General features: G+C 48.7%; 1 protein-coding gene across 1 annotated transcript in view; it reads left to right on the forward strand.

The window, feature by feature from the left end:
- Positions 1-1,540: 1,540 nt before the first annotated feature.
- The window catches only part of SHOC2 (SHOC2 leucine rich repeat scaffold protein), a 62,226-nt gene continuing 39,224 nt past the window's right edge, over positions 1,541-24,542 (forward strand). Inside the window, exon 1 of the mRNA XM_084289822.1 lies at positions 1,541-1,661. The gene's annotated coding sequence lies outside the window, so the exon portion shown is untranslated. The remainder of the gene's footprint in view (positions 1,662-24,542) is intronic.

Here is a 24,542-nt window from a genome sequence, read left to right on the forward strand (position 1 = left end):
TTGGAGGCTAAGAAAGGAGAGGCAGGTGATCGAGTCTGAAAGCCTTGATCGGGCACAGGCAGAGGGGAGGGAGCGGAGCACCAGGGAGAGCTGTGAGCTGGGCAGAAGGGAAAGCTTGGGGATAGGGGTACAGGGGATGTGCTTGCTGGGACACCCTGGCAATGGGGCAGAGCTTCCCTGAGGCTGGCCTTTGCTGTGGCGTGGCTGGCCAAGAATTTGCCTCTTGTTGGTTTGCCCCAGAAACAGCTAGAATTTAGTGCCCTGGGATGAGGCAGCAGCAGCTGCCTGCCTTGGGGAGGAGAGAGAGATTTCTTGTAGTGAGATAGAGAAAAAATTACAGTTGGGAGGAGGTAGTAAAAAGGCCACATGAACAAAAGAGAAAGGGTCAATTCATTAGTCTGGCAGCTACTAAATTAAGAAAAGGCAAGCAGGGCTGTTATATCAGAGGTGTCTGAATTCAGGCAAAGATGATTCTGAAGTTGCTGTATTGATCTCGTGGTCAGCTTAAGCAAGCTTAACTAATTAATTGCTTTATTTTGGTTCATTGTGTAAGATCTAGCTTGCAATAAATCACACTGCTTTGTAGAAACATGCTTGAAACAACTGTGTAAATACTAAATAGCCTTAGGAATGGTCATATGTACCCAGTGAATAGTCCAAATTCCAGGACTCATCCCTCTCCACTGCTGGTCTAGGTGGAGGATAACAGTCTGCTGTCCTCTGCCTCTGTGAGTGAAAGGGGCAGAGGTCTGTGTTGGGCACCTCAAGGTACCAGCACTGCCGATGACCCAGGGAAGGGCTGTGATGTTGTGTGATCCTGTAATGACAGCTGTCCTTTGGGGAAGACAGGGAGTATTACGTGTGTGGAAGGACCATTACTAGGGCTGCAAAGCCAAGCATTTCAGTGAGGCAATGCCCAAATGAAATTGCCTGCGAAACCTTCATTCAGATCGTCCACACATGCAGGTTATGAAATGCTCGTTAATTTTGTTGCAGTAATTCAAGATCCTCTCACGGTTGTACAGGTTTTTAGGGAAACAGAGACCACGAAACTACTGAGTTGCTGCCTGTGGATCTCTCTTAAGGAGAAGTGCTCAGCCACCATACCACCAGGTTCAACGTATGGGCCAATAAGAGGAGTCCTCTGAATATGAGGGAAACCTTCGCTAATAATTTAGGGATCCTGACTGTGGTGTCTGTCTTTTACATCGGGTCTGTGTCTGGGAAGGCTTTGGGAGAAGCAGCAGCACTGCTGGAGGCTGGGGCTGGAGCTCAGCCTCCAGCAGGAGGGCACCACATTAACTATTTCACGTGTGCAGATTCCAAAACAACATCTTGCAGGGCTGTGCCCAAACACCCGTTGCTTTTGGGCTTTTTTTTTTTTTTTTTTTTTTAGGAGCCGGCGCCGTCTCCAGGGGCAACGGGGGCCGCTTCCGCCCGGCGCCAAGATGGCGGCGGCGCCGTGACCTGGAAGCCATCGGCCGGGGCCTCGCCGCGCCGCGCCCGCCCCCGTGGTGCGGCGGGCGGGAGGGCCGTGGGCGGGGAGTCCCGTGACGGCTCGGGGCGCACGGAGCGGGGCCGCCGGGGCCGGTGTTGTGAGGCGAGGAAAGGAGGGGGGGAGCGTTGCGGAGAGCGCCGCGGGAGGATGGCGGAGCCGCACGGTACGGCACCGGGGCGGCGGCGGTGGGGCGGGTGGCGGCTGACAGCGGGCCGGGCCCCGGGGAGGCCGCGGGCACAAAGGCGGGGAGGGCCCCGCAACGGTCCCGGCCCCCCCCCCAACGGCCCCCAACGGTCCCCAACGGCCACCAACGGCTCCTCACGGGGCGGCCGGGGCTGTGGCGGGGGTGGGGGGGGAGGCCCCGTGAGGGGATATGGGGGGGTTTGGGGGGATGTGAGGGGGTTTTGGAGGGGTATGGGGGGGGTTTGAGGGGATGTGAGGGGGTTTTTAAGGGATATGGGGGGGGTTTAGGGGGATGTGAAGGGTTTTTTGGGGGGTGTGAGGGGGTTTTGGAGGATATGAGGGGGTTTTGGGGGTGTGTGAGGGGTTTTGGGGGGTATGGGGGGGTTTGGAAGAATATCAGCGGGTTTTGGAAGAATATGAGGGGGTTTTGGGGGGGGTATGAGGGGATTCTAGGGGATATGAGGGGGTATTGGGGGGTGTGAGGGGATTTTATGGGGATATGGGGGGTTTGGAGGGGTATAGGGGGATTTTGGGGGGGATATGAGGGGATTTGGGGAGATACGAGGGGGTATTTGGGGGATGTGATGTTTTTTGGGGGGGGATATGAGGGGGTTTTGGGGGGGTTCAGGCGCCGTGGGGGCGCCGCGTTGGGGTGCTGAGCTCCTCCGTGCCGCGTCGGGGTGGCGGTGCCCGAAGGAAGGAGGGGGGGATAAATAAATAAAGAGAGGAGGAAGCCCAGCCTCGCCGCCTCACCTCGCCCCGAGGAGGAGCTGGGGGGAGCGCGGTGACCCCGTCAGCATGGGGGAGCCCGGCCGGAGCCTCCTGCACCCAGCGGGGTGAGGGCAGGCAGGGCCCTCGCAGCAGGCGTCGCCGTCCCGTGGTGCCCCAAAAACAGAGGTGGCCCTGAGGGAGACGGGTGACAGCTGCCCGCTCGTCCCCGTGGCTCTGGAGCCTGGCTTTGCCCAGCTCTGGGTGTCTGTCTGTCCCTGTGAGGTGCTTGCGAGGCGCTGGTAACCTCAGGTAAGGTGAGCGGCTCCCTGTGCTGCCTGCCAGCGCCAAGGAGAGGTTCGGCGGCACTGAGGGTGCGTGGAGGCGTGGGGCGGCTCGGCCCCACGGGCTTCATGGGGAGCAGGTGTGGGACAAAACAATCCCAAAGCTGAATTAACACTGAAGCATCGACAGCGATTTGTGACGGATGCATCCGAGATGGGGCTGGGGGAGCCAGCGTTTCGTGCGCTCCTGCACACGTGCAGGCACAAAGACGCTTCTGAGGCAGAATAGTAAAGCTGAGGAGTTGTAGCTGGGTGTGCTGTGGCTGCAGCAGAGATTTCTGCGACTGCTGAAATACAAATGAAACTGGTTTTGGTAATTAGATTCAAGGCTTTAATTTTCTGCTGTCTCCTTGTTTGTGCGTTCGGCTTTCTACTTATTGTTTTCCCTTTTTACCTTCTAAACTGTTTTTCTTATGCATCTCACTAGGCGTTATTGGGAGCTTCTATTTATAAAATCAAGGGCTTAAAGTAGGTGGTGGTCAAATTAAGTCACACTTATTTACAGCCATATTTCAGGCATATGCTGTATGGTGATCTTGATATAATCCTAGCTTGGTTTTGGGAAAGATTTACTGTATCCTATGAATTTATTAATACTCTGTTGTGCATACGTTTTAATTTTAGTAACACCCTTATCCCCTTAATTCCTTTTGAATGATTTGGGCTTGACTGTCTTGGTTTTCTGTGTAATTATTCTTTGTTCTGGGCGAGCAAAATGACGGGCTATTTTCATAATTTGAAGCTGGATTCCTTTTAATTTAGGCTAATATTTGTCAGCCATCAGGATTTCTGTACGTGTGGCAAGGCAAAACACGTCCATCGGGCAAAACTCATTTTCTGTGCCATCTCGTACTGCGGAGAGATGATTCCAGACAAAGCTCTCCGCGCGTCCGCAGCCTTCCTTTGAGGAATACCGAGGCATCCTCAGCGAGGATGCTCGCGTCCCTCTCTCCTGCTCTCTAGAGATGTTAAACACCCCCCCAGGATTTTTTCTCCCAGGGGTGACGGCGAGGGTAGGGTCTGTGGCTGCCGCTCCCGGTGGAGTTTTCCCTTCCCCGTGCCAGCCGAGATGTCGGTGAGTGAGGCAGGAGGTGCTGGGAGGGGCGTTCCTTTGTTGTGGTGACACCGATCGCCCCGACGGGTGTGTGCTCCTCCAGGAATTGCCTTCCGCGGCCGGGATTCCTTCCCAGGATGGGTATTTTCTCTGTCAGTCTCCGTGCTCTCTTAGCTTTTGTGCAGGGGTGAATTTCTCCGGGGATTGCTGTGTGTGTGTGTGCCTTTTAGGAAACCCTGGGATTTCTTGCTGCTTGGCTGTGGCTTTCTAGAAACGCGTGTCGCTGCTGGAGCAGTGTGGCCATCCTGCTTGGGCCAGCTGCTCCTCGCCGGTGTGCAACGCCCGTGGAAGAGGTGCGGGCGTGTGTTTGTGTGCCTGCGTAACGCTCATGCATATTCATCGAGTCCGGGCCATAAAAGTATCTCCTGTTCGCTCCGGCTGAGAAGATCAAATGTGATCTCTTCTTGATCAGGCTGAGGAAGCCGTGCAAAGAACCCAGCTCCCTTTCGGGATGATTTGGGCAGGTGATAAGGAGACGAAACTGCACTGAGAGATCTCAGATGTAGTACCGCCGCGGAGAGAATTTGGGTAGGTGCTAAAAATGAGCCGCGTCTCTCTTCCAGCGGGTTTTCCTTCCTGTCTGAGGAAAGACGAAAACTTGCGTGTCCGTGCGTGCGCCTGAAAGCCAGCTCTGCCTGCTCTGCCTCCCTCCAGCCCCACACAGACCCCGCTTCTAGGGCCTGGACCCGCTCCTGGGTGAGCAGAGCGGGGCCGGAGCCGTGGCAGCCCGCATCCACCCCGCCTGGCCCTCCGCCTTTCCCACCCAAAATCATTTGAGGCTCCTGGCTTGCTCTTGTTTTTTTTTTTTTTTTTTATTTTATTTTGTGGGACAGCTTTGTGGATGCTCTTCTAAGTGAAGCACTGCCTGCTTTCCTCTGTGGCTGTGATACCTTCTACTTATTTTCATTGCAGGCAACTCTGCCTCTCGGAGGAGGTATTTCTGTCTTTTTTTCTGGTGGGTTTGTGTGTGTGAGAGAGAGGGCCGGGGAGGACACCGTAGCGAAGATTAAACAGCCAGTCGTAGCTAGATTGTAGAGATAAAAAGAGCCCTTGTTTACATTAAAATTGTACTGGCTGAGACATATTCTAGTCTGTTTCATACAGTAGTCCTGGTGTGTTACAAAATCTCCCAGGATAAAATGTAACAGGTTGTATAAAAAGAGGGTAATGTTTGCGATATTACCCATTGACCTTAATTTGCCTCTTTTTTTTTTTTTCCCTGCATTGCTTGGGCTTGGCTGTGTTGTGAAATGCAAATAGCGTGCTATTAAATCTGGGTGTTCTCCGACACCGAGCCTTGCTCAGGGAAGGCAGTTGGGGGATAGCGAAGCGACGATCGCTGGCACAAAGCGGGTTTTAATTACCGAGGATTTTTCCATCGCTGACCCCCTAGGTAATGGATATGCCTTGCAATTACGCAGTGTTGATTTCTGGTTGAAAGCAATTCAATGCCGGGCAGTTGCTTTTAGCCTGGTTGAAGGTGGCTGCCGCTGAAGTGCCCGATCTAGGAGGGAGATGCGGGTGTGCAGCCCGTCCCCAGCTAGCGCCGTGGCCGTGCCGATCAGCGTGAGAACACGGGAAGAGGCTGGGAACGGGCGGAGATGAACCCTGCTGCGTGTGGTCGCACAACTTCTTAAAACACCCTGCCGTGCCTGCGCAGCCTGTAGTGATGCTTTGCTGGAGGTGAACACGTGGAGAGGCACAGGGCGGCCTTGACTGTGCTTTTTGGCTTCCCTGTGGCAGGACGGCCTGCGTTCTGAGTGGATTTACGGCCACCAGATCTGAATTTGCACACCCGCCTCCCTTTTCCTCACAAAAATTGCTGTGTCCCAGGAAGGTCTGTGCCTGTTTGCTTGTCCAGCCCTTTGGCGTGGCCCACAGGCCCTGCCTGCCCAGGCAGGGGGCTGTGGCTGGCTCCTACCTTTGCCACGCTCATCTCCCCCTGCTTTCCTACCTGGGAATGGCCTGTGGAGGAGCAGGAGGTCCGAGGTGACCCACCAGAGGGTATTTCCACGGAGCCCTGATGATGCCACAGCTCTTGGATCTGCCTGCCCTGTGGTCGGAGGCTTTTTGTTACGCTTGCATGCTAATTGTTCTTTCTGCTGGCATTGTGCGGGGACCGGAGGGGCTGGGCACCAAGGCAGACAGCTTTTCTGGTACCTTGTGCATTTGCATTATAATGGCTGCATAAATATTGCAGCGCATCTCAGTTCTCCCTCGCACTGCTGTGGCTGCCACGCTTTGAAACGGGCTCGCTCTGTGGCCTGGATCTGGGCTGGGATTGCTTTGGGGGGGGTTCTGAAACCCCTCTGTGATGCTGAGGTGCAGTTTTACCCTGCCCACGTTCTGGTCTCCCACTCCTTCAGCCCACAGGTCGATGCAGGCGCTCAGAGGGAGGGAAACGACAACAACAAACCCCACCAAAACCCCACGACCTCAAGCAGTTAAGCAGTTTTTCACCGACTATTTCTAAACTGACTATATTTGGGGTTGCAAAACATGTTTGCTGGAGACTTGGTCTTGCATTTATTCTATTTCCAGAGTGCCTATAGATGTCTGTGGGAATGTTTTATTCATGAGGAATGCAAAATATTGTGCCACCATTGTTTTGGTGCTGAAACATTCAGTGACTTATGACTAACTTTACCAAAACCACCCTAAATTTCCTTTGAAAGTGTCGACACAGCGACATGACTGAAACCAGCGGCTGTTTTTGGGAACTGGTGGCACGTTGCCATCGCCTACCTGTCCGAAGTGTGCTTTACAGAGCTGGTAGCCAGGGCAGGGAGCAGGGACACTCACCTGACTCGCAGCCATTAGGAGGTGCCTGGCGACTCTTTTTTAATCGTGAAGGGCTTGAATCCACTGCATGTGGCCGCAGCCTTGGTATTAACGCGTTGTGTGTCAGGTTTTAGGGGAGGGTGATGTGTTGCATTACTCCTTGTATTTGGTGGCTTGTCAGCTCTGGGCTTAGCGCTCGCTCTGTCTGACTTGGTTTAGTTTGCATGAAAGATGTTGAAATCAAACGGGGCTGGGGTCTTTCTCTTTTTAATTTGGATCTGATGTCAGTAGTTTGTTGCTCTCTCGCTTCTTTGCACGTGTTAAAGCAGCGGTAGTTGGTTAGGTACACGCTGTGGGGAAGGACCCTGTTGTTGGAAATGAAGTTGTGACGGGGCAGCTTGCTGAAACAGCAAGCGCTGCGCCTGCGAGAACCCCTAAACTTGCCTGGAACTTGCACAGTCACTGACTTGGGCGTTGTGTGTTGTGCTGCAAGCAGTGCAGTTAGCACTGCAGCCCAGCTTTTTAACACTTGCAGCGTCAAAAGCTGGTGTTTCCTCTAACAGAAGTTCAGAGGAAGTATTCCGTGAAGGCAGAAACACAAGGTTAAGTAATATAAAAGAATAAAACTCCCCAAACCCCGACACCTTCAGATGCAGAACACTTGCACTGTCCATGGGCTTGTGTTTTTGTTACCATTTGATGTTGCAGATTGTGTTGGTTTGGTGCTCCGGAGAATATTGGCAAAACTTCAGGGTTTGCTGTGGTATTTCGATCTGTGCTCTCATTGTTTCCATCCTAATAGGAATCGGTATTAAATCAAGAAGCTGAAGAGGTGGCTCCTGACAGTTGAAATGGTCAGAGCTCTCTGTTGGTCTGTCGTCTCGTGTTGACTGGGAAGGAAAAATAAACACATCTATTACTTCCAGGAAGAATTGCCTGACTGGCAGCCAAAAAGGACCAGGGCCCGGTATTTACTCGCAGACAAGGTGCAGCAGTGATCGTGGAGACTCAGGCTTTGCTCTTTTCCTTCCTCTTGTCTGTGTCCTGGTCACCTAAATGTCACAGACGGGGGCTGCTCTCTTCTGCTCCGCCTGAGGCTTCTCTCCTGTGACCGGCCGTAATGGCAACCTGGGAAATTGTAGCTTGTGGACTGTCCGGTCATGTGTATAGTGAGATTTTTCCTCTGCTGTATTTTTTTTTTTAATGCTGAAAATGAGGTTATAAGCTGTTCCGTAATACATTGCATTAATCGTGTTTATTTATCATTGTCCTGGGAGGGAGTTTTCATGTATCCAAAAAAAAAATAACCATTGCATATATATATATATATATATATATACACACGTATCTATATTTGGAATGAAAGAAGGCAGTCAGAATGTCACTGTAACTTAAAGCTTGTGTAGCAGTGCAGTGAAAGTCTTAGTAAATTTGTAAATAATTGCCCAAAGCGCCACACCGTGCACCTGCAGGTACTGAGTTAGGAGCGTTGTGCTGTAGCAGGGTTCAGGTCTGTAACTAAGCTTTGGCCTTATTTTACTTTCATGTTATAGCTAATCCAGCAAAATACTGGAGTTTATTTTCATCCTCATTTAAAAACAAGTAAACAAAACCCCACCAATACCAACAACAAAACACACAAAACCCAGCCTCTAGTCTCTCCTCCTTTCCCCACAACTCAACAAGGAAAAACCCGGGTCAGCTCTTGGAGAGCAACCCTTATTCTCCTCGTTGGGTGAAATCCTGCTGGTGGTTCTGTGCTTTTCGGACAGGGCTTCTGTATTCCCTTCCCCCCTGCCTCGAGACAGCCGCTGCAGAAAAGCAGAAGCACGCGTTGCTTTTAGCTGTGAGGGATAACCACGCCGAGGGGATCCTTCGCGTTGCCCTGCACGCTCACTTCTGCTTGGAAGCGTTCAGTTGCGTGGAGGTGCAGAGGGTAGCAGAGAGAAAAGGACTTCACTAGCAAACTGTACGGCTCCTGGAGGCAGCAGGTGGCCAGATATGTACACACAATTACACGGCAGTCTAAAATAGCTCTTCATACAAAAAGTAGTGCGAAAAAGTGACCTGAAGGAGGAAGTCAGGGGCTGCCAGGGAATCCATCGCTGGAGTCCTGCAAAACGCCGGTGGAAGCGGAATGGGAAGGACTGGTAATGGAAACCCATCCTGCTCTTGGTCATGACATTACGCTCGGAGTACACGAGCTTTGGTTTTGCTGTTTCTTGTGGATTGATTGTACCAATTATTATACAGTCAAAGGCTTCAAAGCCAAGAAAAATCCGATAAAGTATGCAGGTTGGAGTGATTTACAGTTTTCTTATTGAAGGGATGAATGGGTTAAATGAAGCCTTAGTTCAAATGTGCTCGTTAATGTACTCGATCTGTGGCAATTACTTTTCTAATAAAATTTAAAATTTAATGCCCATGCATATTGTACGGTATTTGCAAAACCTGAAGTATTTCTTATTAAAGGCAATCGTATAGTACGAGCAGGCACACGAGTTTCAGTGAATTTCAGGTTTTAGATTATCTGCTTTCACTAGAAGGGAAACTTCTGTTAGTAAATAATGTGAATTAAGGTACATGGGAACTTGTGGTTGGGCGGCAAATTTTGTTCTGGCAAGTCCCTCTAATTCCTTTGAACTCCTGTTCAGCGTGCAGGGCAAGGCAGATTTCAGGCGATCGTATTTGTTCTGTGCATGGCAGGCTGCAGATTCGGCTTTTTGTGAACGTTCAAACAATTGTTTGGCAGCTTTCTTGATAGCATATTGTGTGTGGCAGGCCTGGTTAGGAAGGAAACAAAAGTTGAAGTATTATCAGCGTGAGTTGTAAATCGCCAAATAGATGCAACAACCTGGGTTTTTATTTCACTACATCATCCGTAAATATATTTTCTGTGCTTTAGGGGCACCGTTAGGAACATCTTTACAATAGTGATTTGTCATCCCTCTTACTTGTTGGAAGTCTTCAGAGAAGTGTTGGTAGTTGTCCCTTGCGTGTCAGCCGTACACCATCTTTGAGAGATGTTTTTGTGCTCCAGCTCGCTCGGAGCCCGAAGCCGAACCCACCCAGACAGCGAGGTTTCACTTGCATGCTGTCACTGCGGCATTATGTTTTCTTCTCCTCCTAAACCAAGATTCTGGTTATTGAACCAATTAGCTGCTGGGTGCAGGCCAGAACTTTCTCCTGCAATCAGAATTAATGAATAAACAAATTACCCTGGGATGCTGCCTGTTCTCCACGGGCAGCGGCAGTCGGTGCATGGCGAGGCCACGCTTCGCGTCCCACCGCGGACCTGCCTGCGCTCTCACCCCTGTCCGAAGCAACGGGGTGAACTTCTGAGCAGGGATCACGTGTTTGCAGCGCGTATTTGCCGGTATGTCTGCCTTGGCCCGGTTTTGAACCCCTTCCAGCTCTTCTGTAGCAAGCAGATGGGATGCATACGCCTTCATTACCAGGCAGTTAACTCCGCTGGTATGACTGAGTTTCCATCACGCTCCGGGTCTCTGTCTTGGCTCTCGCTGCGTTCCAGCTCCCGCTGCTTGTTCTGCTCTCTCTAAGAAACTGGTGTAGTAGTGTTACATGCTCCTGCCCTCCTGTGGCAACGAAAACCGAAATGATTTGCTCAAAATCGGGTTGTGTAAAAATAAAAGAGAAAGAGATGAGAATAGGGAACCAGTTTTTCTTTTCTGTAACAACTTATTGCATATCTCAAGATGCGCGTTGGCTTTTGATGCAGCGTTCTGCTTCAAAAGTGCACACAAAAATCAAACCAAACTTGCTGTTAGGGTACCAAAAATACCTTGTAGGCCTTCATGGCTTTGAATTAACCTTCTGACCTTTTCCTGTGATAAGCATACTGCCCCTTTTGCACTGGAATGGAGGAGCCAAGGCGCAGAAGTTACAGGGAAGCTCATGAGAAGCAGGAACAGAGACTCGATGCTGTGAGCTGGTGGGAGCCTGCCCGGCTCACCCTGAGCCAGGACTGAGGTGGGTTACAGCCTGCTCCCTGCTGCTGCCAGGGCAAAGCAGTGGGTGCCAAACGGCTGCTGCTGTGAAATAGTTGTCAGCACTTGGAGCCATGGAGTGATGTGCCACATCTCTGGGCATGTGGTGCGGCAAGTGAGCATGGTGCCCAAAAGGGTCCCGAGGTGGCTGTGGTACGTCTGTAAGTGATTCCTGGTTTTGGGCCAGCCTGTTGGCTGCCTTCATGGGAGGGTTTCAGAAATCTGTAACAGAAGCTGATCAGCTGTGTCCCGTGGTGATCAGCAGTGTCCTTTACCGCTACATCTCCGACCTTTTCCTGTCACGTTTTGTACAATTTCACTTTTGGTCTCTTCATCTTTGAAGCCCCTCAATTAACAGTGAAAACACGGCACACAGAGTTGCAGCAAATAAGAAATGCTCCAAGAAAAGTTTCTGTAATCTTCGTTGTAAATAAATATCTTCTTTTGTGACACCTGAATGAGTTAAGGCAAGGTAAGGAGGTGTAAATTTGGAGCACAGAAGCTACTCATTTTAGCTGCTTGTCTGCATTCCCTCATCCCAGAGCAACGTGTTACACTGCCCCTCTTCGTATTGACCCAGAGTGTGTGTGTGTGCCCAGGCTTTCTGCAAGTAACTGGTAGGCAGGAGCCTTCAGCCATCAAGTTCCTGGTTGGGAGCCTAGCTAGATGTATAAAGTCTTAAAACAAGTAGGGAGAGTGCGTATGGCAGAGTGTAAAATGAGCGCCCGGCCCTCTGCCTGCCTGTTGGGAGCCAGCTTGCTGTCTGAGCAACTTCAGGCAGCGGGGGGCGAGGTGGGTGACAGCCTGGGCTGTCTGCTTCAGTTCTGATTTTTAAATTAAAGTCAGCATCGTAGAAAGTGTTTTATGAACGAGATGAGAGACTAAGGAACTTGTTAACAAGTTTACATTCTTGCAGTTGTTCTTTGATGGTTCGTCCATATGCACAGCAGGTGTGTGATCTGCTGGTTCCCTGCAAGCCGTGCCGCTGTTCAGACACCGGGAGCACAGGGACAGAGCGTGGTTGGTGCTGGAAACGCTCCTTTTTGCCCAGGCTTTGACCACTTTTAATACGAGGTATACATTGATCCATTATAAAGGTGGTAGTTCCACAGCTCTAGCATTTAGGATTCATCTGAATTCTGATTTTCCTTGCTGTCAAAGCTGTAAGCACTATGTAAGCACCATCAGTTCTATTACCAGTGGATCGAGGGGGACAGGATGGACGACCCTTTTTCTTCTGATGTGACCAGGGACACTTTGTATCCGAGAGCAGCGTTTGGCTCTGATTGGTAACACACAGCTTCTCGCCCTGCCTAGTGCTTACGGGCTAATGGAAATAAAATACCCAACCTTGAAAAGTGACAAATTGAAATGAGTTTTCTTTTTTTTTTTTTTTTTTTTTTTTTTTTTTTTTGATACGTGCACTTAAACACGTGATCGTAGGGCAGACTAATTCGCCAGTGCAAGGCATTTGATTCTTTTGAATCAAGCTTTCCATTTGCCTGGGAGGTTTGCTCTTCAGTATGAGGTGTTCTCGTATGCTGACGCTGGCGTAATGCTACCATTATATGCAAGCTATAAAACAAAAAGGAAGGGAGAAGAAAAGGATTATTTTGCAATGTGGTGGTTTGTGAAGCTTGCCAAATTCACTTGTGGATTGCTCCCTGATTTTTTTTTTTTTTTTTTTTTCCTCTGATGACATGTAGTGATTCTTGAAGGAGTAATGTGCCTTTTATGCAAGTCTTTTAATATTGGGAAAAAAAAATACCTAGAAATAATAAGTGATGAAATGAGAGCTCCTGACATTAATAGAGGCAAGAAAGAATATCTAGCTCGAACAGATGGTGTTTTTTTTGGCTCCATTCAGATTTGTTCTTTTATCTCTTTTTAAAATTATTTATTTATTTATTTAAAATAAGACTTCAAGAGTTAAGCATGCTCATTGCAACTGTCTTGCTCTCTAGAAATGTCTGAAATATTCCCTTCACATTTAGGGGCGCAGGGCTGGACACGTCCCTTAAGCCAAGCAGCATTCTGGTGGTTCAGTGGCTGAAGAAGTGGAAGGGAACCCCAGGAGGTGCTGGGGAGATGGTGGGTTCTGGCTGTGCCTCCTGCTTCTTGTTTGTGTTCTAGTTTTCTGAAGAGGACCTCTTAGTTACTAGATTATTAGTTGTTAAATTTCAGTTAAAGTACAGATTTTAATGGCTGAAAAAAACACTTAACCGAGAGTGATCGTATTTTCTTACAAGTTTGCAACTTTATTTTTTTGAGTTAATTGTGGTGAACAGCTGCGCTTCCTACCATAGTTTCTCTAAATTTCTTTAGTGGAAAGATTTGATTGTCCTCTGCTGGGTTTGTGCTTGCTTTTTTTCTCCCTTTTTTTTTTTTTTTTTTTTTAAGTGTAGGGATATGTGCAAGTTTTTGATATTCTTGAAAATATCAAAATAAAAACACTGTGCCTTGTCTGAAATACGAAAACTTTACACTCTCAGTTTACTTTAGCACTACGGTAAATAACCTTATTTCACTGCTGATTGAGTTGCTCTTCAGTTCTGCACCTGCATTTGGGAGCTGCTTGTAAGTACAGGAATTTGAGGTCCCAAAAATAGTGATCAAATGTAATTACTGTTTGCAATTACTTCTGATCCCAGAGGGGAAAACCAAAGAGTTGTTTCTTGCCATAGGGGCCTGTGAGGGCTCCAGTTTTACAGTACTCTGGATTGTGACAGTATTTAAAATGGTTTGTGACAGTTAAAGCTGAATTCAGAGAGAGATCAAACTGTAATGAATCGGTGCTTAGATACTCGTTTCTCTTTTTGCTGACCTTATGCAGTGTGGCAGGTGAAGCAGATGTCGTCTTGCTTTTCTGCTCACTCCCAGGTATTGAAAACCTCACGTTCGTGGTGGTGTGTGCAGACACCCAACGTCTGAGGTGTGGTCACATGAAATCTGTAAGGGTTTTTTTCTCAAACAGCCCCCCTAACCTTTTAAGTTCAGTTTTAAAACACGTAGGTTTTTTGTTTTGTTTCTGCTGAGGTTATTTTACGGGACCTCTGTCTTGATCTGATTCACACAGAAAAATGTCATCTGCTCTGTGCTGGAAGGCGGTAAGTTCTGTTGCATATTTAGAGATTTAGTTTCTGTGTGACATCCAAGCTTTTGTCTCTCTTAGCAGCTTCACGTGCTGGGTATGCGAGCATCAACATCACGTCCTGGCATGCAGGGCAGCAGAGCTTCGTAGCCATCCACGGAACTGGCCGGAGGGGAGCGTCAGGGACTCCTCTTTTTGCAAGGAGAAGTGGCAGGGCTGTTGGGGCAACAAGTCTTCAAGCACTGAGCTTTTTTTTTTCTTATACAAAAATACCAATTTGGAGCTGCATCCAGTTTGCTGGACACAGTAGTACAATGGCCAAAGAATGGAAGGGCGTGTGGGAAGTTTTCTGGTGGGCTCCTGCAGGGTTAAGCTGTGGCTGTAAGTAAAAGCGAAGCAGTCATCCCACTAAAGCACCTCGTGAAGATACCACGTTCTTCTGGGGGAGAGATTTAATTTAAGAGCTCTTGAATTAAAATCCAAGTTTTATTAATAAATGCTAGCAGTCGGAAAGAGATAATGTTGTATGGGATTAAGTACGCTGAATGCTGCCTGCAGGAGTGAGCCTGGCTGTGGGGGGGATCGGCTGGCCTGGATTTAGTGGTAACGTTATGTGCTCTGTTAAGGCTGTGGGAGAAGAGAGAGCTGCAGCAGATTCCCCAGAGCTGATGTGAAGAGTTGAGGAGTTACAGACAGCCCCAGATGTGGCAAATAATTGAGGATGGGATTAAAACTCCCAGTCCTGCTTCTGACTGCTGGTCCTCCCAGCCACAGGTCACGTTGAGCCCTAGAGAGGATCCCTCCAGCTGAAACGTCCCTCTTTGAAATGTTTTGGGGTTTGAACTTCATCGGACACTGATTTTAGTATAAGCTGATTTTAGGGATCTCTTCATCTAAAGGAAAGGAAAACACACTTAGAGGACTTACCTGCACTTCAGTACCGAGCCAATACTGAGAACTGCCAGAGCAGTTATGTTACTTGTGGGCCATGTAAGAATTACAGAAGGCTTTGGGGTGGTAGAATTTGTGTGACACGGACAATGTTCAGCTCTTAGATGGCAGCTTCTCTTCCACCTTCCGCGTGAAGGGAGGCTGCCAGAGAATGGAAGAAGGGGAGAGAGAAAGGAGGAGCCGTGGGGGAGCAGAGCTGCCCCCGCTCGCACCACCTCGTGTCCAAGAGTCACAGGAGCTGGAGGCTGCCAGCGAGGAGGAGGATTCATCAGACACATGCTAATCCTCCAGCCTGCAGAGGAACAAAGGCTCGCTGTAGTCTGTCTGGCTCTTTCCTTGCGGCAAAGGGAGGGATGGAGAAAGGTTTGGGACGGCACGGGGCAGCCCCACACCGGGCCCTGGAGCTTTGCAGCCAGGCAGCGCGTGCTGGGCTGGGGGCAGTGGCTGTCTGCCCCGGCAGGGACTGGCTCCCCTGCCTTCCCTGCCCTCTGCCACCCTTTGTGCCATGGCTCCTCTGGCTCTGTGCCACCCCTCGCTGCTCACTGTCCCTACGGGCAGCCACACCGTGCCCAGGCCTCCAGCTCTGGCTTGGGGTAAATGCTGGCGGCTTCTCTGCCTGTACCTGCCCTCCCTCTTGTTCTGGTCCTTTGTGTTTTCCTTGGAAGTGTCTTTCTGTGCCTTTTTTCCCTCTGTTCCCGCTGTTTTAGAGAATGGTCCAGTGAAAAAGGAACAAATAGTGAGTATTTGTTAATGTTAGTTAAACAGCTTCACCGGAAACTTGTTTTTATATTTAGAGGTTCAGGTGTCCAGTGTTTTAGCTGCTTTGTCTCTCTGTTCAGGAGCTCTTTTGCACTTCTTCAGGCCCTCTCCTTGCGTCCTCAGGGTGTTCATTTACAAACGTGGCATCCTGATTTTGTACACGTTGTTCTGGAGCATGTTGTCATAATAAAACTCGTTCGGTCCTTCCAGCAGGTTTGTGAGTCTCTCTACCTTTCTGAGTGCTTTCTGCGTATATCCAGTACTTCTTGGGTTACCCTTGGGTTACCCTTCCCAGCTCGCAGTGCCTGGTGCAGCCCTGCAGTCCCTCCTGTGCAGCCAGGTACTGAGCGAGGTGAGTATCTGCAGGCTGCTGTCACCGTCTGGGGAGGCACTGGCGTGCCTGAGCTGCTCGCTGTAAAGGTGGCATGTTTCTTAGTCATTTGTTTTATAACTCCTGAATGTTCACAGACAGCTCGGGTGGTTCCTTGCTGACTTACACGTGTGAATGACATCTGTTTTCTGTCTGAAACGAGGGACAATAAGCTGCAAGGCTGTCGTTCATTAGAAATGGGCGCACAGGACATGTTTGGGCTGCTTTATTTTGCTGGGGTAGTGGTAGGACCTTCCTTGTAGCTCTAAGCTGGTCTGCTTTTTCATCAGTTTTTTAAAATTTCCATTATCTTATTTAATTTATCAGAAGGTAAAAGGCTTCTTATGGCATGGGATTTGTGTGCTGGTGTTTAATTCAGTTCACGTCTGAATTTTTTTTCCATGACTTTTCTCAGGTTATCGTTGCTGCTACTTTCTGCTTTTACAATATACAAACCTTTCAAGCGTGCTGAAGACCGTATCATACCGTTGATTTTTGGCAAGCAGAAATCATGTTGTTCACTATTTCTAGTAAAAATGTCACTGAAGACCTTTTTTCTTTAAAAAAAAAAAAAAAAAAAAAAAAAAAGATGCCTCATCTGAACAGATTTTAAAGAATCTGCTTGGAAGGGATCACAGTGGTTTTCTTTTCTTTTCTTTTCTTTTTTTTTTTTCTCATTCCCTGTGAAGGAAAACATCTTGTTCCTGTGAAGATACCCAATTTATCGTGTGTTTTCCAGAATTGTTAGCGTGTGACATCTTTTAATCGGGCTCCTACTTAGGAGCAGAATAGTGTTCAGCTCATTAGCTGCTGGATGTCTTGACCATCAGGACAAAAAAAAAAAATAAAAATGTTAGAATCTAAGTCTTGCAAAACTGCTTTTTTATTTTATTTTTATATCTGTAAAGACTGGTAATTTGGGCTGTCAGACTTCTGTTACACTCCTGTAAGCTGCTAGCTAACGTTTGAAAGAATTACACTGCAAGAGTGTCCTTTTCAAATAAGATTGTGTAAAGAAGAAAAAAAAAGATATATAAAATCAGTGTGGAGTGACCTAAGATACCACTCTTTGACTGACTGACAGACTAAGTTAATTAGCATTTAATTAGCATTTATCAGTGAAATGTATGTATGCAGGCTGCTTCTATGGAGTAGCTGGCGTACAGGCGGTTCGTACTCTAACTTGTGTGTTGAGATTGTTAAAAATACATCCCCTGTTCTTGAAACAGCTCGTGGAAGCAGCTTCTTAACCCTACTCTTGTCATGCCTTCCTTAGGGCCTCTTCACTTACCACGAAGGAGCAGGAATGCCACCTGCGCGAGGATTACTGCCTCTGTTTTATATCTGGGCTCTACACGGAGCCCCCGAGCACTGCCGCCACCGGGGCTCTTCAGCCTCCTGTCCCCGCTCCTGCTCCGTGCTTCTTGATGTGCTCGTGCTCCAGGCTGGCTGTGTGTCAGCTCTCTGCCCCTCGGCACGGCTGCCGTGACCCCGCGGGGAGCCCAGGAGAAGGTTTCTCAGCCGGGTAGGAAGGGCCTGTTCGGCCACGGTGCGTTCGACTTGCTCTGTGGGAATGCCGTATATCAAAAGAAGTCGGCGTGTAGGAGGTGAGGAGGTGAAACAGGCTCGGGGTGCATGAAATATTCAGGTCTGTGTTGCCAGAGGAATTCCTCGCAGTTTTCTTATGAGAGGTTTCAAAGTGGCCAGAAGTGAATATGACAAAATCTGGCACGGCGCAAGGCAGCTTCTTCACAGGCTGCAGGTCCCTGGTGTAAAGCAAGAGTACGTGGTGGGTGTCATGAAAGCACGGTAGGATTATATGCAACACGAACAAAGCAGTGTGCTATTAACTGCTTTGTCATAAACACCTGGACTAAATAACTTGTCTTACCTTTTCCCTATCTTCTTGGCCCTCAAAAAAAGAAAAAAAGAAAACAAACAAAAAACCCACTACCAACAACAAATGGGAAAAAACAACAAACAGACACCTTCCCCTCCAAGAGTAAACTTCAGTTTTGAGAAGTCTAAAATGGTTCAATGTGGTTACCAGAGCCTTCACCACAGCGCGCTGGCTGTGCCTGGCTACACGCAGCGCTCCCTCAATCACCTGAAATGCACATGGATTTGCTTAAATAATATTTGACTGCTTTATGCCGTGTAGCTTTAATTCTGTTTCGCTCTTGGGGGAAAACATGTGAAAGCTTTGAGAAAGCCTTGGGAGCAATTTTATTCCGCGGCACCTTATCGCGGTGTGTAATGAGCCTGCGTTTGTGTGGCGCTGCTAATTTACGAGGTTCCCCAAGGTGTTTCCAGGCTGCCTCCCTCTCCCCAGCCGAGGCCAGGCACCATTTCACGCAGCGCTGCAGGACGCCGGGCTGGTCTTTGGGACGGGGAAGCTGCTCGACCGCGTGCAGCCAGGTAAGGAAGGGCAGGATGGGGCTGCTGCAGCACCCCAAGGCAGGGGGAGTTGTGCGGGCACAACGCGCTCGGTGTTGGAGATGCACACAGCAGATGCTAACAAGAACTTGGCTGGAGAGCACCCAGGGAACGCGGCAGCTCTCGCTGGCAATTCCTGGTCCTGCGTCTGAATGAGGATGCTTGGAAGGCAGAAGTGCTCCGTCACGGCACGCGCAGGCAAATGTGTGCTGGAAAACGAGAGCAGAGGTAGAAATTGCGTTCTGAGGTGCAGCAGCTGCTTTGCCCTCCCTTTCTGTATGCTCACTTGGCCTGAGCCAGTTTGCTTTGACCAGGTACGACGTGTGTGTCTGAGGTGGTCAGATAACAAACGCAAACAAAGCCCAGTACTGTAAAAATCCCTGGTTAAGCAGTAACGGGGGCAGACGTGCAGGCTTTTGTACCTTCCTTATTCTTCATTCAGAGTGTTCTGAATTTGTGAAGTTTTGCTTCCCCGTATTAAATACATAACGTAAACTTCTTGAAAAACGTCCTCCTGGAGGAAACAACTCCAGCTCATCCTTGTGCAGTTTTCAAAGAAATTTTATTTAATTTAGTAGCAATGAAGGGGAAATGTACGCTTAAATAGGAGCAAATCTGATTCCGATTGTGGTCGTTATCTCTTTGTATGAAGAATGCCAGTCTTTTCAAAGAGATTTATTTTTTAAGAGGAGCTTAGCTGCGAGATATGCTAACGACTTTGAAAACTGAGGCGATTTATAATTGGAAGCTTGTGGGTAAATACGTGTTTTTTTGGTCTTCACCAGACTCACGGACGTTGGTTGGAAAGTAAATCTTCCTGCATATGTCCATTTCTGTCCTTTAGTTATATTTAAACTAGGTGCTCAAGGAAACCAACCCAGACTCGTCTCTTTTCTCTTAATTGAAGATCAAGAACTGCAAATAATCTGAGCTAGGGAAAACGTTACCAGGGGCCAGGCTCCGCGCAGCGAGGAGCTGCCATATGTAGGCACTGTGGCTTTGGCTCTTGGTGCTCTGTGTGCCAGCAGGCACCGTTCCTTTTCATCTTCAGAATTATGTTAAAAGTGCCTTTTAAGTTGCTTTTCAGATAGGCTGTTTTCCTAGCAGGGTAACCCTCTGCAAAGGGATCTTGTGACTTGCAGTCACTAATTATGGTCAGAAAACGCAGGCACTGAGAGTCATCCAGCACTGAACTCTGCAAAATGGTCGTAATTATTACATAAAAGCCTGGTGAAGAAGATGAGCAAACTTTCTGGATCGCATTCAGAGCCGAAATGAGGAGAAGTGCTACGATAACCGATAATTTTGCTTTGTCTTTGGGCAATTGTGCTGCTGGTAGAGACTTGGGTAGGATGCTACCGAGAGAAATGTTTGTGGCTGGGATTTAGCGTGCGACTTGTCCCTCTGTCTGTAAGCAGAACGTCACGTTAGGAGAGCACCTCTTACTCCGTTGTTGCTTTGTGTGTTTACTTTCTCTCCCGCCCGTCCTTCTTGTTTTGTCTCCTGCTTGGTTGCTTTGTGCCGAGATGTTGCTTCTGTTGCTCGGAGGAGATGACGGATAAAAGAAAAAATACTTCTTGAATTTCATTCATTCCGTTTTTTTCTTGGATTTCCCTAGAGCCATGTCCGTTTTGGATAACCTGTTTTTAGGCATTTCTAGTTACCAGGACCTATATGAAGGCGAGGAAACTTGCTTTGCTGAGCAGGTTAGGATTTTCAAATTTCACGTGTTAGGAGGGATGGGGTCGGGCTGCCAGCCGATCCCACAAGTTCCCGTGGAAGCAGAGAGATGCAGCCCGAGAGGTGCGTGTTGGGGGACCACACATGCAGAAACTCCCTCGTCCCAGCTGGAAATAGGCTGCCTCGGGGACTTAGCAGGATTCTTTGTGCTCGCTCTCAGAGTCTGTTTCTAGAGACACATGAAGTGGTGTAACTTGGCCAAGAGCTGGGCTTGGTTTCCTTTCTGTAAAGGAGAAAAAGAACAAATGCTTCATAAAGATAATGTTGAAGCATACAGCATGAATCACAGCACTATACACTTGTTTGTATTTGCTAGATGTGCTCAAAGGCAGGGCACAAAAGATTATTTTTACTACCCAGGAACTTAGGGTGTAGGTGCCTCTGCCTGCTGGCACGTGACCGTGCATCGTGGTGGATCTGGACTTTGGTGTGTGACATGGCAGCACAATGCAGAACCTGCAGAGAGCGGGGGATGAAAGATGAATTCAAAAGCTTTGTAGGGGATGGTGACGCCTGTGTGCCTGTGTCTCTGCTGCAGAATCGAGTGCAGTATAGGCATCTGGAAAGGGATGTCCCGGAGGTCGTGCCTGGTTCCTGAAGTTCAAGGTGCTCAGCGTCCAAACACCTCGTGAAGCTGACTTGCTCATAGTGGCGCAAGCTGTAAATGCACATGGATCTGTAATTATATGCTTAGAGTTACAAATTTGTCTCCAGATTGAAGAAACCACAGCTAAAACATGAGCAAGCCTTCAAAAAATGGCCCGGTTGCTGGCCCTGCCCTGTTGTGAAGGCTGTGCAGTCACTCCCTGCACCTCCCGGCTGCGTTGGGACGCCAGATCAGGTCGTGCTCGGCCTTTCTGCAGCTAGCAGGCAGCGTGGTCCTGGCTGTGGTCCTCTGGCAGATGAAGATATCTGAAAGGGCATAGCGGGCTGTCAGGCTCCGTGCCCGCTCGCTTACCCAGCCCCGCAGCACGCAGGCTGCCCCCTCCGTGCGGGAGGGGATTAGGGGGGAGCGGGGCCACGGGCAGATGCACTGAAATCAGGCGAGACGGGCAGGCAGGCTGCAAGCTACCATCTGCTGGCTGCACATCTAGGGGACCGAGATGAATTTAGTGGCCTGCCTTCCCGACAGAGCCATCCAGTTGGCATGGACCCCGTGGCAGCCTTACACTGCCGCTCGGAGCCGAAGGGAGATTTCTGCCCAAAGAAGGAAAACACCAAGTGCCTGGCCGGCGTGTCCCGGGAGCCTTCCTTTTGTCAGCTGGATCCTGGCTACCTCTGTGATCTCTGGCTACGTGATGGCTAGCCGGTCCCTGCTGTCGGCCAGCCTCAGGGTGAGGGTTGTGCTCGAAGGAGCAACGCGACCGCCCGCCGGCTGAGTCAGCGCTCTGCTGCCGGCAGCAGGAGCTCAGCTGCGCTCACACAGCTCAACGCTGCGGGTCAGATGGCTGAAGCTAGGAAATTGTAGGAGAGAAGTTGCTTCGTTTGCAAGCGGCTGCTTGGCTTTGGCTTTTGGGGTTTAGAAATGAAAGTAGTGACCGGCGCCTTTTGCAGATGTGGTGTTGAGAAGGGAAGGTCTCTGGCTGAACTTGAAGTTTCAGCCATTGCTCATTCGTGTGCTAGTGTTTTTGAGATACCCCCACTATCTTAAGTAAAAGGCAAGCACTTTTAAGAAGTAACTTTCTCAGACTTGTTTGTGTGTGCGCAGGTGTTGCTGCCATTCCTAGACAGCATTTGAGCTCTGCCTTGCTGCTGAAAGTCACTCAGGTCTGACCAAGAGTTTCCTCGATCAGAGTTGCTGCCTCAAAACACTTATTTTTATATTATTATTATCATTGCTGTGTAGGGGAATCACTGTTTGCTCACTCTGGAGTGTCAGTGTGAGCTGATTCCTTATTTCTTTGACGTGGTTCATGCTCAGTGATCCTCACCCATGATTTGGGTTGGAAAGCCCGAGCCGTGCTGTGTGCCTCTGGGTCAAGTCTAGTACAACTGGAGTAAGGAGAAAAATCATCCCTATTCCCTAAGATAAAACTATACATATAATGAGGAAGTTTCAGTTTAAACGCAGATACATTATAAAATAACTAAAAACGTATTTGATTTGGGCGTAATGTATTAGGCTTTAGTGACTAGAATGCCTTAATTTTTTATTATTCTGGGTACGTGATGTGCCTGTGATTTGGAGCACCTGTTTTGTTTGCTGAAACACGTAACGGGGAGCAGCAGTGTTCAAGGGGCACTGCACAGTGGCCGTTCTGTAAGGCGATGTGCTGTGAGTGCTGTATCTCAGCACCCTATTTTATTAGATTATGACCTGCAAGCACCAGTATTCATTTGCCAAGTCGCAGGTCATTAGTGTAGTAGTATTCCTGGAATTACAAACATTGCTGTTCTTGCGTTACTGTGTTATTTTATAAAGCTCTTATTGCACGGATGGTTTGGGTTCTGGTCCTCAAAGAAGCTGAAATCTCTTTCCAATGCCTTGTGTACTTCACTGAGGTTCCCAATGTGCGTGAGGTGGATGTGGTACCCTGCCAGGCGGCTAAGGAAGATGGTACAGCTTGGGCTGAAATTGTTTCTGAAGCTTTGTCAGAACAGCCCAGGTGTATTGACCTGCTTGCCAGACGTAAGGAAGAGCAAATGAAAATTCTGATGCTGGTTATTTATAACTATTTACACGTATTTTTATATATATATATATTTGAAACAGGCAAGGGGTTATATTCCTTACCTTCTCCAAAAATTGTATTTTCCTTCATACGCTGCAACAAGCAGGAGCCTTGCTCCATTTTCCAAGATGTCCAGCACACAGTTAAATGTTTTTATGTCAATTAATATTGCCAGGAAGTCAGCTTGAACAGCGTTGGAAAATGGAAGTAGTTGGCAGAACTGGCTAATTTCACTGAATTTCCTTTTGCTAAAAATATCTCTAAAAGAAGCTCTCCTTTTGAAATACAATGAGTGCTTGTTGGGCTCTAGCGTAGAATTGATGGTGACTCTTGTCCTTTAATGAAAAGGGCTTGAAAAATGTGAATAACCTTTTGAGAAATATTCGGCTTCCTCTGTGCTATGTGCAGTGATGCTCGTGTCCCTCAGAAGTTTGGGTGTCTGCTGGGCTGTATCTGTGAGTAACCCTGTTAGCTGGGGCGATCCGCAGCAGCAGTGACATTTCTGTTGAGGTGCTTAGGTGAGGCCGAGCATCTCACCGTGTGCGTGCTGGCTGCATGGAGCAGGGTTGCTGGGTCAAGCTTTGGGACAGCCGGACTGCAGAATTCCTCACCGGAGGCTTTTTGCTTTCCTTCCTAGAAGCACCGCTGCAGTCGCTGCATGGACTAGGTTTAGAAATAGAGTCTAAACCTTCCCAGCCTATTTTGAGTGTGTTTTGTGGTCTCGGGCAGTAATTAAAATCCCCAGGACAGGGAGAAGAGACAGGTGCAGTGCATTTAATCGCCAGCCTGTTGTCATGGTGGACAAGGTGTGTGTTTTGAAGGCCTGCTGCCCTCCTGAGCTCTGCTCTCGTTTCGGTGCATTAGACACCTACCTCTGCCTGCTGCTTGCTTGCAAGCTGGCTGCCTCTAACATCCTGAACTTTGAGGAAAGGTCGAAATACCTGGTAGTGACACTTCTGTATTGATCTGATTTTAATCCTCATTTTTCAATTTTTATCCTTTTGTATAGGCAAAAATGTATTTTTTTTCTGTCCCTCAGAGTCAAATGAAATGCTAAATTGGCAGGCTGTAACGGGGAGCGCCTCCCACCTGCTTCGTTTTTTCAGACTGCAAGTCATCGCTGGTGAAGACAGTGAGATGCACGCAGCTTGCTTGGAGCATTTGCCCTCCTGAGCTCCTTTCACCAGCACTGGTCTCCCACTGGCTTTCCTCTCGGAGTCTCCTTCAAAACCTGCTTCTGCAGTGCCTATAAGGCATTAACCGAGTCCCTCTTGTCAAGGCTTAAATTTGACTAAATTGAAATCTTGTAAGAGCAGCAGCCTTTTTTTTGTAGGGGGTGAGGGGGCACTTTAGGGTCTGGCTATGTGATAAAAATCTCAGTATTACGAGGACTTAGAACCTGGCAGTGTTAGTACTGGGCTCTGCTGGCCACCTTTAGTGCTGAAAACCAGCTGACAGACACTTGAGGCTCTTACCCTTCAGTCAGCTGCGTTTTTGCATGTGGAGTCATTGCATTTCCTACTGCGGGAGGTTTGCAAGCGTGTAGATGACACGGCGCCGAGAGCAGGTCCTAAAACAGAACGTGGCGAGGCTGGTAAGCTGGAGATTAGGGCAGGTTAATGGATGGTGTAAAAGCTGGGTGTAAAATCTTCATCCTGCAATAAGGAACTAGCTTGTGCTGCTTTGGAAATCTCCGGTGGTGCAAACGTCGAAATTAAAAGCTGCTGCTCTCAAGCTGCCCAAGTCCTTTACTTGGTTGTGAGCTGTGCTAGTAAACAGCCAGGTTTGCTGCAGAGGTGAAATGTCTTGCCCTCCTTACCCTGTCCCCAGATAGATTGTTTTTTATTGGGTTTGTTTTTATGTGAATGAGCACAGTGAGCAAAGCCTG

Source organism: Netta rufina (assembly GCF_964035555.1).
Source record: "Netta rufina genome assembly, chromosome: 7".
Lineage (NCBI taxonomy): Eukaryota > Metazoa > Chordata > Aves > Anseriformes > Anatidae > Netta > Netta rufina.